Genomic DNA, 14,893 nt, shown 5'->3' on the forward strand with positions numbered 1-14,893 from the left:
GACCAGAAAACAAACATTCCATTTTGTGATCAATTGAAATCTCAAAAAAAAAAAAAAAAAATTCTAGATAGAAACAAAACGGGGACCCTTTGAAACTGAATGAGAACACAAGAAAGATATTGGGCCAGAATAGTTAGTAGCCCAGAGGTTAGGGCACACACACCAAGGAGGTGAGAGACCCAGATTCAGCTATCTATTCTGCCTGATTTTGGGATAAGAGGTCTCCATAAGAACATAAGATGGCCATATTGGATCATACCAAATGACCATTTAGCCCAGTATCCTGTCTTCTACACAGTGGCCAATGCCAGGTGCCCCAGAGGGAGTGAAGTGATTGATTCCCTGTCGCCTATTCCCAGCTCCTGGCAAACAGAGGCTCGGGACACCATCCCTGCCCATCCTGCCTAATAGCTAGGGCCCTACCAAATTCACAGCCATGAAAAACACATCACAGACCGTGAAATCTGAGCTCCCCCCCCCCCCCCCGAAATGTGGTCTTTTGTGTGCTTTTACCCTATACTATAGGGATTTCACAGGAGACCACCAGCGTTTCTCAATTTGGGGGTCCTGACCCAAAAGAGAGTTGCAGAAGGGTCACAAGGTTATTTTAGGACGTGAAGGTATTACCACCCTTACTTCTGTGCTGACTTCAGAGCTGGGTGGCAGACCATACCATGCTACCCTTACTTCTGCACTGGTGCTGGCTGGTGGCTCTGCCTTCAGAGCTGGGCTCCCAGCCAGTAGTCGCCACTCTTCAGCTGCTCAGCTCCGAAGGTAGCGCCGCTGCCAGCGGCAGCACAGAAGTAAGAGTAGCAGTACCAATCCCCACCCCTATAATAACCTTGTCTGCCCCCCACACAACTCCTTTATGGCTCAGGACCCCTGCAATTACAATACCATGAAATTTCAGATTTAAATATCTGAAATCATGAAATTTACCATTTTTTAAATCTTCTGACTGTGAAATTGACCAAAATGGACCATGAATTTGATAGGGCCCTACCAATAGCCATTGATGGACTTATCCTCCATGAGTTTATCTAGTTCTATTTTGAACTCTGTTATAGTCTTGACCTTCCCAACATCCTCACTCTGCCTCTTGAAATTCCATCCTGGACCCAGGAAACCGCCCTGATAAAATTTCCACACAACTGATATTTCTGCAAAATGTTTCATTTGTGACAAATTGGCCTTTTCCTACAAAAAAACATTTTGTTGAAACATACCCATTCTAGAATAGCTAGATTCACTCGCTTAACAGTAGTTTCGTTGAATGTCTTTTTCATCAACAACAGCTGCATATTCCACACACTGCTTAATTCATAATGAAAGAGGTGCCAGGACTCGAACAGTTGGGTGCCAGAACACAAGCAATTTTTCTACTTTCATAACTGATGCGTCAAGCCCAGAGGAGCCGGGCCTACGAACTGCCAAGCCTGGAGCTGCCGGGGCTCAGCCAGCACAAAGTAAGCACTGATTCCACATCTTTGTGTAGGTCTGTATTAATGCTGATATGTTGTAACTACATATTGGTTTTTGCAAGTAATAAAATATTAATTAAGAAGAAAAAAAAATCAAGTGAACTTTTCAATTTACCCTAAACTTTGTCAACTGTTTATAAAAGCCTAGATAAGACAGTGAGGCGTAAATCAGGATTAATTTGGCACAAAGATGAAATGCAAATATTTTAAACCACTCCAATGTTCAGTCTCTCTAGTCCTTTGCTCTAATCCAACCATATAGACTAAGATTGAAGGGAATGAAAATGTCAGGAAGGCACCGCCCTATCAAATGCCTTTTTTAAGATGGTCAAAGATACAGTATTTAGAATCATCTGAAGCTTCCCGAGGAAAACAATTGAAGTTATTCCCAATATTATACATGGAGCTGATAATGCTGCCTGTAGCTAAAGTTCTCTGATACTTTCCATTTTAAGAGCTTGTTTTGAGTTGCGTATGCCTTTGCCAAACTTTAACGGTCTCCAATTAAATTTACCATGCCACCCATTTGCCTCATGTTGACATCTGTAACTGTCCAGCTATGCCTGAGAATGAGATTAAGAAAAAATAAATTGCTTTGTCCATATTCCATTTTTCTTGTGGAACAAGTCACTTGAATGTGTAAATTATTGACTGTATAATACATATATGCTATGGAGCTGAATTGAGGTTGCACAGGCAAACTGAAGTCTGGTATTTCCAAAGTTATAAATGCTTGTCTTTGCAACCTTATTTTTTTATATAGTTATTTGGAGGTAACATTTAATGTGCTCAGAGATTGTAATTCTAGTCAGTTTCAGAGATGTGGCTTCAGAGATTCTGCACAGCAATAAATGCTGTAAAACAATACTTGAGAGACCAGAGAAAAAATCTGCAGTATTTCATTTGTGTTAGAAACATGGCTAGAGAATTGTGAAGTGAACTTTATATTAAGATTCATTTTAATTCCCAAAGGAACACTTCCTTTGCTTCAAGTGTACACGTCTTAAGAACTTTATTTATTCTACCCGCTGAGGTTCCCTAATTCACAGCCCTGCTGCAAATGCCTTGATGTGTCCCTTTGTTTTCTGTCCTTCTGCTACCCCATATGACAACAATGAATCTGGCCCCCATCTCAAAAGTTTCTGTATCACCCCATAACATGGGATCTGGCTTAATGCTGAAATATAGACCTTAATGTGAAATGATTTATTAGATACACTCCAGAAAGATTCTCCCCTAAGGCAGTTCAAAGTACTGATCTGCACGGGTCTTCCAAGCAAATTAATATTCTATAAAAAGTCACTCCCGGACCATGCACTTTTGAAAACAGTGAAAGGTTTAACCCATCTTGTACTGACCATAATTATGGATTTTCTGATGATTTTCAGGAAGCTCAACTTCAGTAGACATCTCCTGTATACCCTCCTCACTCAGAGAAAAAGCAACCAAAATACTTCATTACAAAAGTAGTTAAATGCAAATCTCAGTCAGAGTTAAATTAAGAAAAAGAGTTACCCACTGGAGTCCTTCTGCTGCACCAAGTGGATTCAGATGTCTGAACAGTGGCAACTCTGATGGCCCCGGTGTTAAAAAGCAGCGTGAGGGGGCAGATACCTGCCACATCAGAATATCTCATACTTCTTGCTCTCCAATCAGAAGTAGCCTTGAAGAGTCATTTACCAATTCTACGCCCCACCCCCCCTTCTCTCTTTGGCCTGATTTTTTAGCATTGGATATATTTACTCAGACTTATACTTTCCTTAGAGGAGCACCCTCCCAAGCTCTAGGCGCCCTGGAAAGTTAAAGGTCCATATCACAAAGTAGACAGACTCTGGCAATTATGTTAACAGTAAAGGAAATGCATGGCAATTATATCTCTGCTCTTTACTAACACAGACATAATACTGACTGGTTGTGATCTGCTGTCTTAAAAAAAAAAAGTCACCCTAAACTTGAAAGTAAAATGTAGACTTGAAGTCAGGAATTGTCAGAAAATTCAGTATGAAATATTCACCTAAATTCTGTATTCATCAATCATATAGAATCACTTAAATTGTTGGTAACAGAGCATTAGCCTATAACATTAATACACAATACATTAGATAGCATGGTTTAAGCCTTTGCTGGGTTGGTAATTTATTAGGCTATGATATTTTTCTTTGTTCTGCCTGTGTGTGCAGGTGATAGATAACATCTCAATAATATTTTTGCAGTGGGGCAGTAGAAATCTGAAAGTGCAATTCAATATTACTAATTGTCATTTTCATTCCCTATCAGTTTTGGCTTTGATAAATTAATCCCTTGCCACGCTGAACTCTTCTTATCACCAGCAACATTGTCAGAATCATGGGTGCACAAAAAAGACACTTTGGGAGAGACTTCAGGTTCTCCTGGATGATAGCCTCCGATGTGCTACTTTCACTTTTACTCCCAAATAGTTGTTCACTAACACACCAGGAATTTCTTTCAAACATTCCTCCTCACTCAACCCATCCATCAGAATACTGTGGTAAAGCTGCATCCTTGCAGAATTTGGTTAACTGCCCACTGGACATTTGCTGGTGCAGGCACGTTCCCAAATGCCAATATACTCATGAAAAAACCTGAAATGCATTTATGATCAGACAGTGTTTGGAAATTTCTTCCAAGATCATTTGGAAATAAGATGTTCACGGAACCTTGACTGTACTCCATATTTTTGCCACTACAATTTTCGTACAGCTTGACAAAGAGAGAAGTCATATGGTATACCTGGAGGACATTAAACCAGAAAAAAAAAATCTATGACTTTTCTGAATTAATTTTATATCCAGAAAAACAAACAGAGTCCTGTAAGGTCTGCAGAAGGGGATAGAGAGTTGGTGAGATGATAGGAACAGCACAATGCCATCAGCTTGAAGTGTGATTTCAACCTTCCTGTGGTGTCACTTCACCCCTGGATTATTCCGGATTAGCTGGTCCACAGACTCAGTTGCATAGGAAAACAATACAGATGATAGGTGGCACTTAAAGATGTTCCTTTTCTAAAAACAAAGCTGACCAAGTCAAAAGCTTTTGCTGCGTCAGATGAAAAACAAACCAATTGTGGAACCCAAACCTCCAAATCAATTTGCAGAAATTGGCTAATTGTCAGACCCTAAGGCCTCAACTGCAGAGAATTAGTTCACTCAGAAATTTTCATCTTTGCTACATAGGGATTAGTCTTTCCTCATCACAGCCTTTACATGCCAAGCAGGTATAAATTTAAAAAAATGGTCACTTACCTTTCGTAACTGTTGTTCTTCAAGATGTGTTGCTCATGTCCATTCCAATGTAGGTGTGTGTGCCCATGTGTACAGTTGTTGGAGCTTTCTGCCTTAGCGGTATCTGTAGGGCCGGCTGTGGTGCCCTCTGGAGTGGTGCGCTCATGCAGCAGTATATCAGGCGCCACCGCTTCACACCCTTTCAGTTCCTTCTTGCTGGCAACTCCAACAGAGGGGCAGGAGGGTGGGTAATGGAACGGACACAAGCAACACATCTCGAAGAACAACAGTTATGAAAAGGTAGGTAACCATTTTTTCTTCTTCGAGTGCTTGCTCATGTTGATTCCATTTTAGGTGACTCATATCTAGGGAGATGGGCTCAGAGTTCACAGCTTGCAGTACTGCCCTACGAAAGCCAGCATCGTCCCGGGCCTGCTGGGTAAATGCATAGTGGGACATAAAGGTATGGACAGATGACCAAGTGGCCGCCCTACAGATGTCCTGGATAGGCACTTGGGCCAGAAAGGTGGCTGAAGAGGTCTGCGCCCTGGTAGAGTGGGCGGTGACAATCGCCGGGGGTGGCACCTTTGCTTGATCATAGCAGAAGCAAATGCAGGCTGTGATCCAAGCGGAAATCCTTTGAGCGGATACAGGACGACCCTTCATCCTGTCAGCCACAGTGACAAAGAACTGCGTGGACTTACGAAACAGCTTGGTCCTGTCAATGTAGAAGGCCAAAGCCCTCCTCCGATGCTCCCCCTCTGACTTATGCAGCTTTGGAAAGACCTGTGAGTAAATGTCTTGGCTCAAATGAAACTGAGAAACTACTTTGGGGAGAAAGCCCAGGTGCGGTCTTAGCTGGACTTTTTCCCTGTAGAAGACCGTGTAAGGCGGTTCTGAGGTGAGAGCCCAAATTTCAGACACTTGGTGGGCCAACATCACCACTACCAAGAACGCGACCTTCCAGGAGAGGAGAAGGAGAGATCAGGAAGCCAGAGGCTCAAAGGGGGGACCCATGAGCCATGACAGGCATGGGATCCCTGACATGCGGGTAGAGGCACTCCAGGCTCTTAAGGAATCTGGCCATGATATTCTGAGCGAAAACTGACCTGTCGCAGAACGGCAGGTGGAAAGACGAGATGGCCACTAGATGGACCTTGATTGAAGAGAGCGACAAGCCCTGGAGCCTGAGATGCATGAGGTAATCTAAAATGAGCTACAACGAAGCTCCCTTGGGATGGACCCTCTTATTCGCAATCCAGCAGGGGAACCGCTTCCATTTAGCCATATAGTTTGCTCTGGTGGAGGGCTTTCTACTCCCCAACAGGACTCACTGAACCTCGGCCGAACACCGCTGGTCCTGTGCGCTCAGTCACATAGCAGCCAAGCTGTCAGATGTAATGCCACCAGGTTCGGGTGCAGAAGACTGCAATGGTTCTGGGACAACAGGTCCGACCTGTGCAGCTGCCGGAACGGGGTCGCCATCGAGAGGTCCAGCAGAGTGTTGAACCAGTGCTGGTGCGGCCAGACCAGTGCTATGAGGATGACCTTCACCATGTCCTTCTTGATCTTCACCAGGACCCTGAGCAACAACGGCACCGGAGGAAAGGCGTACATCAGGTCCCCATGACCATGGGAGCAGAAAGGCGTCTGACAGGGATCCTCTCACCATGCCCCGAATCGAACAGAAAATGTGACTTTTCTGTTCTGCCTGGAGGCAAACAGGTCCACCCATGGAGTTCTCCACTTGTGGAAGATGAAGTTGACCACCCCGGATGAAGGGACCACTCATGGCGAGACGAGAATGTCCTGCTGAGGTGATCTGCCAAAGTGTTCTTGGTCCTTGCAAGGTGAGCAGCGACGAGGTGGATATCGTGCTGCAGACAGAAGTTCCAGAGCCAGAGGGCTTCCTGGAAGAGGGCAAACGACCTGGCTTTGCCCTGCCTGTTGATATAGAAGACTGTAGCCGTGTTGTCCGTCAGGACCTGAACCACCATGCCTTGTAAATGAGGTAGAAAGAGTTGACAGGCTTGGCGGACCGCCCTGAGTTCCCTGATATTGATATGCAGGGAAAGATCATGACTGGACCAACCACCTTGAGTACTGAAATTGCCCAGGTGGGCTCCCCATCCCAGGTCCGAAGTGTAACCGACGAGGCCAGGGCTGCGAAGAGAACTCCTTCCAGCGCTGATGCGGGATGCTGCCACCAGGTGAGTGATGACAGAGCATTGTCCGGAATCCTGACTACCTGGTGCATGCTGTGCTCAATGGGAACAAAGACCGATGCCAGCCACACCTGTAGAGGCCTGAGGTGGAGCTGTGCATGCCTGACCACGTAAGTGCATGCCGCCATGTGACCCAACAGTCTCAAGCACATATGGACGCTGGTGAGTGGGTGCTCTCACAGGCTCGAGATGAAGTCTCCCATGGCTTGGAACCAAGCCTCAAGGAGGAAGGCCCTGGCCCAAGGAGTCGAGAACTGCTCCAATGAACTCTATGCATTGCGCTGAGGTCAGGGTTGACTTTTCTTCATTTATGATCAGCCCCAGGTCACAGCTGGTGGAACAGACCAGATCGAGATGCCTCCTCACCTGATCCAGGGACTGGCCCCATATCAACCAGTCATTGAGGTATGGGTAGATCTGAACTCACCGTCATCGTAGGTAAGTGGCCACTGGCACTATACACTTTGTGAACACTCTCAGGGCCAATGAAAGGTCAAAGGGCATCGCCATGAACTGGAAGTGGCGCCGGCCCAACATAAAATGGAGGAAGCACTGGTGCCCAGGGAAAATGGAAATATACGTCTTTTAAATCAAGGGCAGCGTACCAGTATCCCGTTCACTGCAGACACCACCAGTGATGCCACAGGGGGATGGGTATACAAATACTCAAAGCCCTTTGCAGGGACATAATATTTCTTTTCCACCTTCTTGGACATCAGCGGAATAGAAGAGGGAGTTTGCCATAAAGCCTTGACAATCTTGAGGACGCCCAGCTGGATGGACAATGCGACCCATACTGGGGTAGTGGCCAATATGACGTTGAAGAGGTCGTCAGCCTCCTCGGCGACCTCCTCAATTTGCAGGCCAAAGTTCTCAGCCACCCGTTTAAGGAGGGCTTCTTAAAGTTGTCCGGGGGGCTACTAGGATGGGATGGCCCAGCCACCGCCTCATCCGGGGATGATGACGAGGACTGCACCACCTGCAGGAGGGTGTCATCCCCTTCTTTGATGGAGGAGGGCTCCCTCGGTGCCAGGGTGCAGTGCGCCACCTTGGCCTCACCTCCGGTACCGCATGCTGATTGTGGTGCTGCAGCCGGCTTGTCCGATGCGGCCAGGGAGAGCTGGGAGTATTGAACCGGCATCACTGGTACCCCCCATGGGTTCCAGTATGGCCAATAGGGGGGGCCACTGACCCTGCTGCACCGGTACCATGGCCGGTGCCACCTTGGTCTCCCTTCTTGGCAGCAGACTGAAATCGCAGTCCAACCCCCAAACACTGTCCCTCCAGAGACCATTGCAGGCCATTGAGGCCTGGGTCTGTTTGCTAATCCTGGTCGTCGAGTGGTGGGGTGACAGGGAGTAGCGCCGCCTACCTGAGGAACAGTACTGGGGCCAATGTAGAGATCCTGAACGACCCCTCCAGGACGGCGACCGGCATCTTGGTGACCGGTGTCTCGGCAACCTGCAGTCAGACTACCGGTGGTATGGGGAACGGTGCCTCGAGTCTGGAGTGCCACGCCTAGTAAGTGGGGATCTTGCTAGCGATCTAGATTTCCTGGACGGAGAGCTGGGGTGTGGTGCCAGGGTCCAAGGTCGCAGCAACAGGGACTGGCACCTGTGGTCCGGCGACCAGGGGAGTTCAGCCAGTCTATGCTACTGCCCCCCAGTGGGCATGCCCTTCGGTGACGGAGGTGGAGCCACTTCAGCCACCTGGCCTGGGACCTGTGGAGCCGGCCAGCTCTGCTCTTTAGCCGCTGGGACTGCATCAGGCACTGAAGGCCCCACAATAGGCTGGGAGCCCCTGTCACTGCCCAGAGTGGAAGTTGGATCCCGAGCCAGCCTGGGAGGTCTGACCTCTGTGGTACCCCCATGAAGCCCCGAAGCGGGTGCATGTCCTGACACGGGTCCTTTGCCCGTGGGCCCTCTGTCCTTCAGTACTGAGGGACTCCACTTCTTCTGCCGCTTCCTTGGTACCAGCGAAAGGGAGCAGTGCCAGGCCAAGTCCGGTGTCGGCGGTGCACTGCGCACCGAGGCCGATGTACACGGCATGGGTTCTGTGGTGGAGGGCTCCGACTCGGGACGAAGAGCAGCCTCCATCAGTAGGTCCCTCAAGGGAATATCTCGCTCCTTCTGAGTCTGAGGGAGAATGTTTTTACAGATGTGGCACTGGTCTTTTCTGTGGCTTTCCCCCAGACACTTGAGACAATTGTCATACAGATCATTTATCGGCATCAGCCTGCTGCATGCCAAACATGACTTGAAACTGGGAGAGTGAGGCATGCCTCATTCAGGGCAAAATCCCAACCAGGACTCTATAACTAACTTAATACTATCAACTAACTAATCTGAACTATATACAACAACCAGCAGAATGAAGTCTATGAAGAAACTGCTAGTGGTCTTGCGAGACAAGGCAAGGTGCTCCAACCAACCGTCACAGGTGGTAAGAAGGAACTGAGAGGGCCTGGGGCTGGTGGCGCCTGATATTTCACCTCATGAGTGCGCTATTCCAGAGGGCACAAAAGCCGACCCTACGGATACCACTAAGACAAAAATCTCTGACAACTGTGCACCTGGGCACACACACACCTAAAATGGAATTGACATGAGCAAGCAAGCACTCGAAGAAGAACTGACTAAGCTCTTGTTTCAAAAACCTTGAGTTCTTTATTGCTTCCACATAGTCCTGCCAGGGTAGAAATCCCTGCCTGGAAACCCCTTTGATGCAGTTCCTTCCTGTGGCAGGAATCAGGCAATAGGCAAGGTTCATCAGTGTACTCATGGAGTGATCCCCACAGAGATGGGGTGTGTTATTTCCAGTGGCCCAAGAAACTCACACCCAGCTCCTACACAGAAGGCATTGCCCTCTGCATCCCAAATGCACAGGATGAGCTGTGAGTCTAGGAGTTGTGGTGAGGGACCAGCAATCCAGGATGATAATAGCAGCTTCTTGTATTCCTAACAGCCTCTGCATTGCATAGCGACACAGAGGTACCCTTAGCTTGGGAGATGGGCCAGGAAACAGGTGGATGCTGGCAACTGGATACTCTGATACATCACATTGCAGCTAGTTATTTAATTTCTTAGTTGCTTTCTTCTTGGTCCAAACTCAGAAAGTCTATTATTTGTTAAGCACCAGTGATGTCCTCAGAGCATTTGAATATTTCACTAAGGCCCCAATCCCACAATGAGCTCCATGCAGGTGGGTTGAACTCAATGGGGCTCAGTGTGTGGGATGAACTCCATTCAGGATCATAGTCTCAGAAATGTAGGGCTGGAAGGAACTTTGGGATGTCAAAGTCTAGCCCTCCTGTACTGAGGTAAGACAAACTAAACCTAGACCACCCCTGACAGACATTTGTCCAACCTGTTCTTAAAAATCTCCAATGGGGATTCCACAACTTCCTTTGGAAGCCTATTCCAGAGTTTAGCTACCCTTATAGTAAGGAGGTTTTCCCAATATCTCTCCTAAATCTCCCTTGCTGCAGATTAAGTCCGTTACATCTTGTCCTCCCTTCAGTAGGCATGAAGAACAATTGATCACCGTCCTCTTTATAATAACCCTTAACATATCTGAAGAGTGTTATCAGCAAGGCCGGCACTTCCACTAGGCGACCCTAGGCGGTCGCCTAGGGCGGCAAGATTTGGGGGGCGGCATCTTGCCGTCCTCGGCGGAAATTCGTCGGTGGGGGGTCCTTCCGCTCCGGGTCTTTGGCAGAAATTCGGTGGCGGGTTCTTCACTTGCTCCGGGACCCGCCGCCGAAGTGCCCCGAAGATGCGGAGTGGAAGGACCCCCACCCCGAATGCTCAGAGGAGGAGCGCTGCCGCTTAGGGCGGCAAAAACCCTGGTGCCACTCCTGTTTATCAGGTCATCCACCCTCAGTTTTCTTTTCCCAAACTAAACATGCCCAGTTTTGTTAAACTTTCTTCAGAGGTCAGGTTATCTAAAACTTTCATCATGTTTTGTTGCTCTGCTCCAGACTCTCTCCAGTTTGTCCACATCTTTCCTAAAGTGCAGTGCCCAGAACTGGAACAGTATTCCAGCACAGGCCTCACCAGGGCCGAGCAGACTGGCACAATTACCCCCCATGTCTTACATATGACATTCATGTTAATACACCCCTGAATGATATTAGCCTTATTCAGTGGGATTGGGGCCTGAAACGGCTGATGAAACCAGTTCCTTTCAAAGTATGTCAGTGACACACAGACAAATTTTCTCTCAGTATTTGACTCCAAACTGCTCGAGGAGAACTGAACATCCACTTTGCACCTCAAATAAAAGATTTTTAGGAACATCTCTTTCCCCTCTCAGAATTCCTTAGATTGGTCTGAAAACAGCTCTTTTGCTTAATTAAATGTTCCAAGTGAAACTAACAGATAACTCAGACTCACTCTGTAAATAACTGCTAATGTTGCAGTCATAACAGAACACTGGAGTTATAGTTACCTGTGTCCTGTCCCTTTAAGGAGGTCTGCTGAAGAGGCCAAGGGGGACACAGTTGGTAACAGGGTGTGGTCCCAGGAGAGGTTGGTGCTCCAGAGAGACTCAGCAGCACCGGGGCTTGTGCAAGCTGTTTGCTTGTTTCATAAACGCTTCAGGTTTAAAACCATGCCTGGTCTGTGAGTGTAACACTGACAGGCAGATACATGTGAAGGCTGCGTTGATGAGAGCTAATTTTCTAATAAATCCTGTTTGTTCTTCCAGTTTAAGAAGTGAGAACTTTGACTGGAGGCCAAAGAGCTGAAACGAAGGGATTGGAAGTAAGCAGCGATTTATGGATTATGCATTGGGAAACAAAGGGGATGAAATCCCAGCCCCATAAAGCTCCATAGCACAACTCCCATTGACTTCAGTAGGGCATAATAAAATCTAGAAGTTTCTTGTCTGGGACCTTGAAGTACAATTTTGGGACTAATCCATAGTGCAAACTATTATATGCTGATGAAAGGTCAACTAAGATATTTTTGTGCTTGAGTCACTCAATGGTTTTAAAGCTAAAGTAAAATATGCTATCTATCTCTATCTATATATATAGCATAACTGTAGTCTTGAACAAGATCTAGCAATTTAGAAGACATGTCATGTATCACAAAAACAAAGTGAATAGTTCACTATAGATTGGAATTTGGCTGCACAAACTACTTGACGAATAGATTAAACAAAAACTCAATTCATTGGATAATTAAATTACATGAAGAATTTGACCAGCTCGATTGGGAAGGCTTTGGGCAACTTTATTCATATCTGTATAATCCACTGAAATAAAGCTATTAACATGCATGAGTGCTGGCAGGATTGGAACCTTAACCTACATCAAACTGTATTCATCAACATACCAGTAGAGGTGCCCTATGAATGGCCAACATGATACAATCGCTCGTCCTGTTTTCTGCACAATAAAATTTATCCATGCTGGAAGGTTGTATTTAGCCATGTTATCAAAGCTATAAATGGAAAGTCATCTTTAATTGGATGTAAAATACAGTTATATTTCTATATTTAAATGCATGTATTTGAATGTATCACTGCTGAGTTCCAGAGTTAGCAGCTGAAATAACTGAAATACTTGGGTGATTAATTAAGTAGCTGTGATTTAGGGTCTTGTCTAACCACTGCTCAATTGCTTTAAACTGTGATATGTTGTCACTATCAACAATATTTTTTTTTTTGTTAACAGTTAAATGAATTTTTGGTATTTGTGAAAAGCACTGGATTGACATTGACACTGAATGTGGAGTCCTCTTGCTGCCCGCAAAACACGTATGTTATGCACCACAGCGCTACGACTTGTCCACATGTCTCACCAGTTCTGTTTTTGCCCCACTCACACTGATTCAGGAAAAGAGTTAAAGAATTGTATTAAACTGCTGTCTAAGCAATTCTAACAGACAGTTATTGGTTTAGTTGTAACTACGTTGAAAACAAGTTTCATCCCTGAATAATGCCTCTACCAATTATAATGTCCGGTGACAGCACAGAATTGTAACAAGTGTTGAATTATTTGTCCTTTTCACAAACTCACATAATGTAGTCAAATGTAAGTCATCTGATGTCAAATATATATCCCATAATATCTATGTTTGTGTGTAAGTGCTCATAACTGTTTGACTCCAATTGTGTAGGAAATATGAGAAACATGCTAATTCTTTATTCTTGGTTCATCTTTTCACTGAGTGGGAGCAGTGATTTCACAGCCCCTACTCTGTAAGGGACCTGATTGGTTTGTCTTTCAACAGATTAACTGTTCACCTCATAATTTTTCAGAAATAGAGTCTACAGCCTTATCTCTATTCCTGACTATTGCAACATACTGTCTGACCTCCCCAACTCCAGTCTCACCTCATTTAGGTCCATTCTAAATGTTGCTGTGAAAACAGTCTTCTTCATTCATTGCCTTGACTGTAATGCATTCAACTCCCTCCACTGAGTGCCCCTTCTTCACCACATCAAACACAAATGGTTGATGCTCGCCTTCAAGGCCCTTTGCAGCTCAGCTCCACTTTTCTTATCCACTCCTATTTCAAGAAGTTTCACCCTGCCCTCCACCCCCCCACACCCCCCGCAGCTGCACAACAATGCTGCCCTCTGTTGCACAGCTGTCCACCTTTCCCACAAACATGTTTGGCCTTTCTTTCCTCCTGCCTATTACACGAGTCACCCTCTGCAAATCAATTTGCTCAGCCATTATCCTGTCCTCCTCCTAATCTCTCCCAAGACGAACCTTTACCGTGAAGTCTTTGATACACTGTCTAATGCTAATGATTAGGCAATTTGCTTGTTAACTACTTAATATTTTGAAAAAACCTTGAAGTCTGAAAAATTATGCAAATAGCAAATATATATAACGTGATATTCCTATTACTGTTACCCTCTGCTTTCCTTCTCTGCTCATCCACCCACCTGTTATGCCTTTTCTTTACTTAGCTAGTAAATTCTTTGAGGCAGGCACTGTCTTTTACTATGTCTGCACCCAGTACAATGGGGCCCCGATCCTGACTGGCATTCACAGGGCACTACAATAACAGAAATAAATAGTAATAATACCTGAAAGCCCCCTGTTTTTCTTGGCTCACTGAAAGGGTCACATCTTCTAGATGATATTGTTCCTCTACTATCGAAACATCATAGCCAGCATCTGCTAGAACAGGGGTAGGCAACCTATGGCACACGTGCCGAAGGCGGCACACGAGCCGATTTTCAGTGGCACTCACACTGCCGGGGTCCTGGCCACCGGTCCTGGGGGCTCTGCATTTTAATTTAATTTTAAATGAAGCTTCTTAAACATTTTAAAAACCTTATTTACTTTACATAAAACAATAGTTTAGTTATATATTATAGACTTATAGAAAGAGACCTTCTAAAACGTTAAAATGTATTACCGGCACGCGAAACCTTAAATTAGAGTGAATAAATGAAGTCTCGGCACACCACTTCTGAAAGCTTGCCGACCCCTGTGCTAGAATGAAGTCCAGGCTGTTTGTGGCCAGATTAAGGATCCAACTGGTACCATCTGTAAGAAAACAATGCTGCAGAAACCCAACAGGCTTGGTACTCGAGAGAGAGATGCATTGAATATATATATATATATATATATAACAAAAACAAATCTTTTGTGACTCTGGTAACAAAGTGACACCCATACAGTTAGACACTGTGTGTCTCAGTCTTCCAGTCTAGCATCAAGTGCTAAAAATAATGAATTTGTATTGACGGTAGCCATTTACCGGTAACTGAGTTTTCAGAACCTAAAAAGAACTTCTCTTCCTCATCTCGTGTTAGTGTCTGTAATATAATAAGTAACAAATGTTTGTAGAATAACATTACTGAAATGCTATAAGCTCTCTATTTTGAAAGTTTCTAAGAAAATGTCTTACCATGTGTGTGGCTGAATACAAACCAGTATTACTCCTACTGCATTTGACATTTCTAAGGTGCAAATTAT

This window comes from Terrapene carolina, unplaced genomic scaffold (genome assembly GCF_002925995.2).
Source record: "Terrapene carolina triunguis isolate 2854851 unplaced genomic scaffold, T_m_triunguis-2.0 Scaffold95, whole genome shotgun sequence".
NCBI lineage: Eukaryota > Metazoa > Chordata > Testudines > Emydidae > Terrapene > Terrapene triunguis.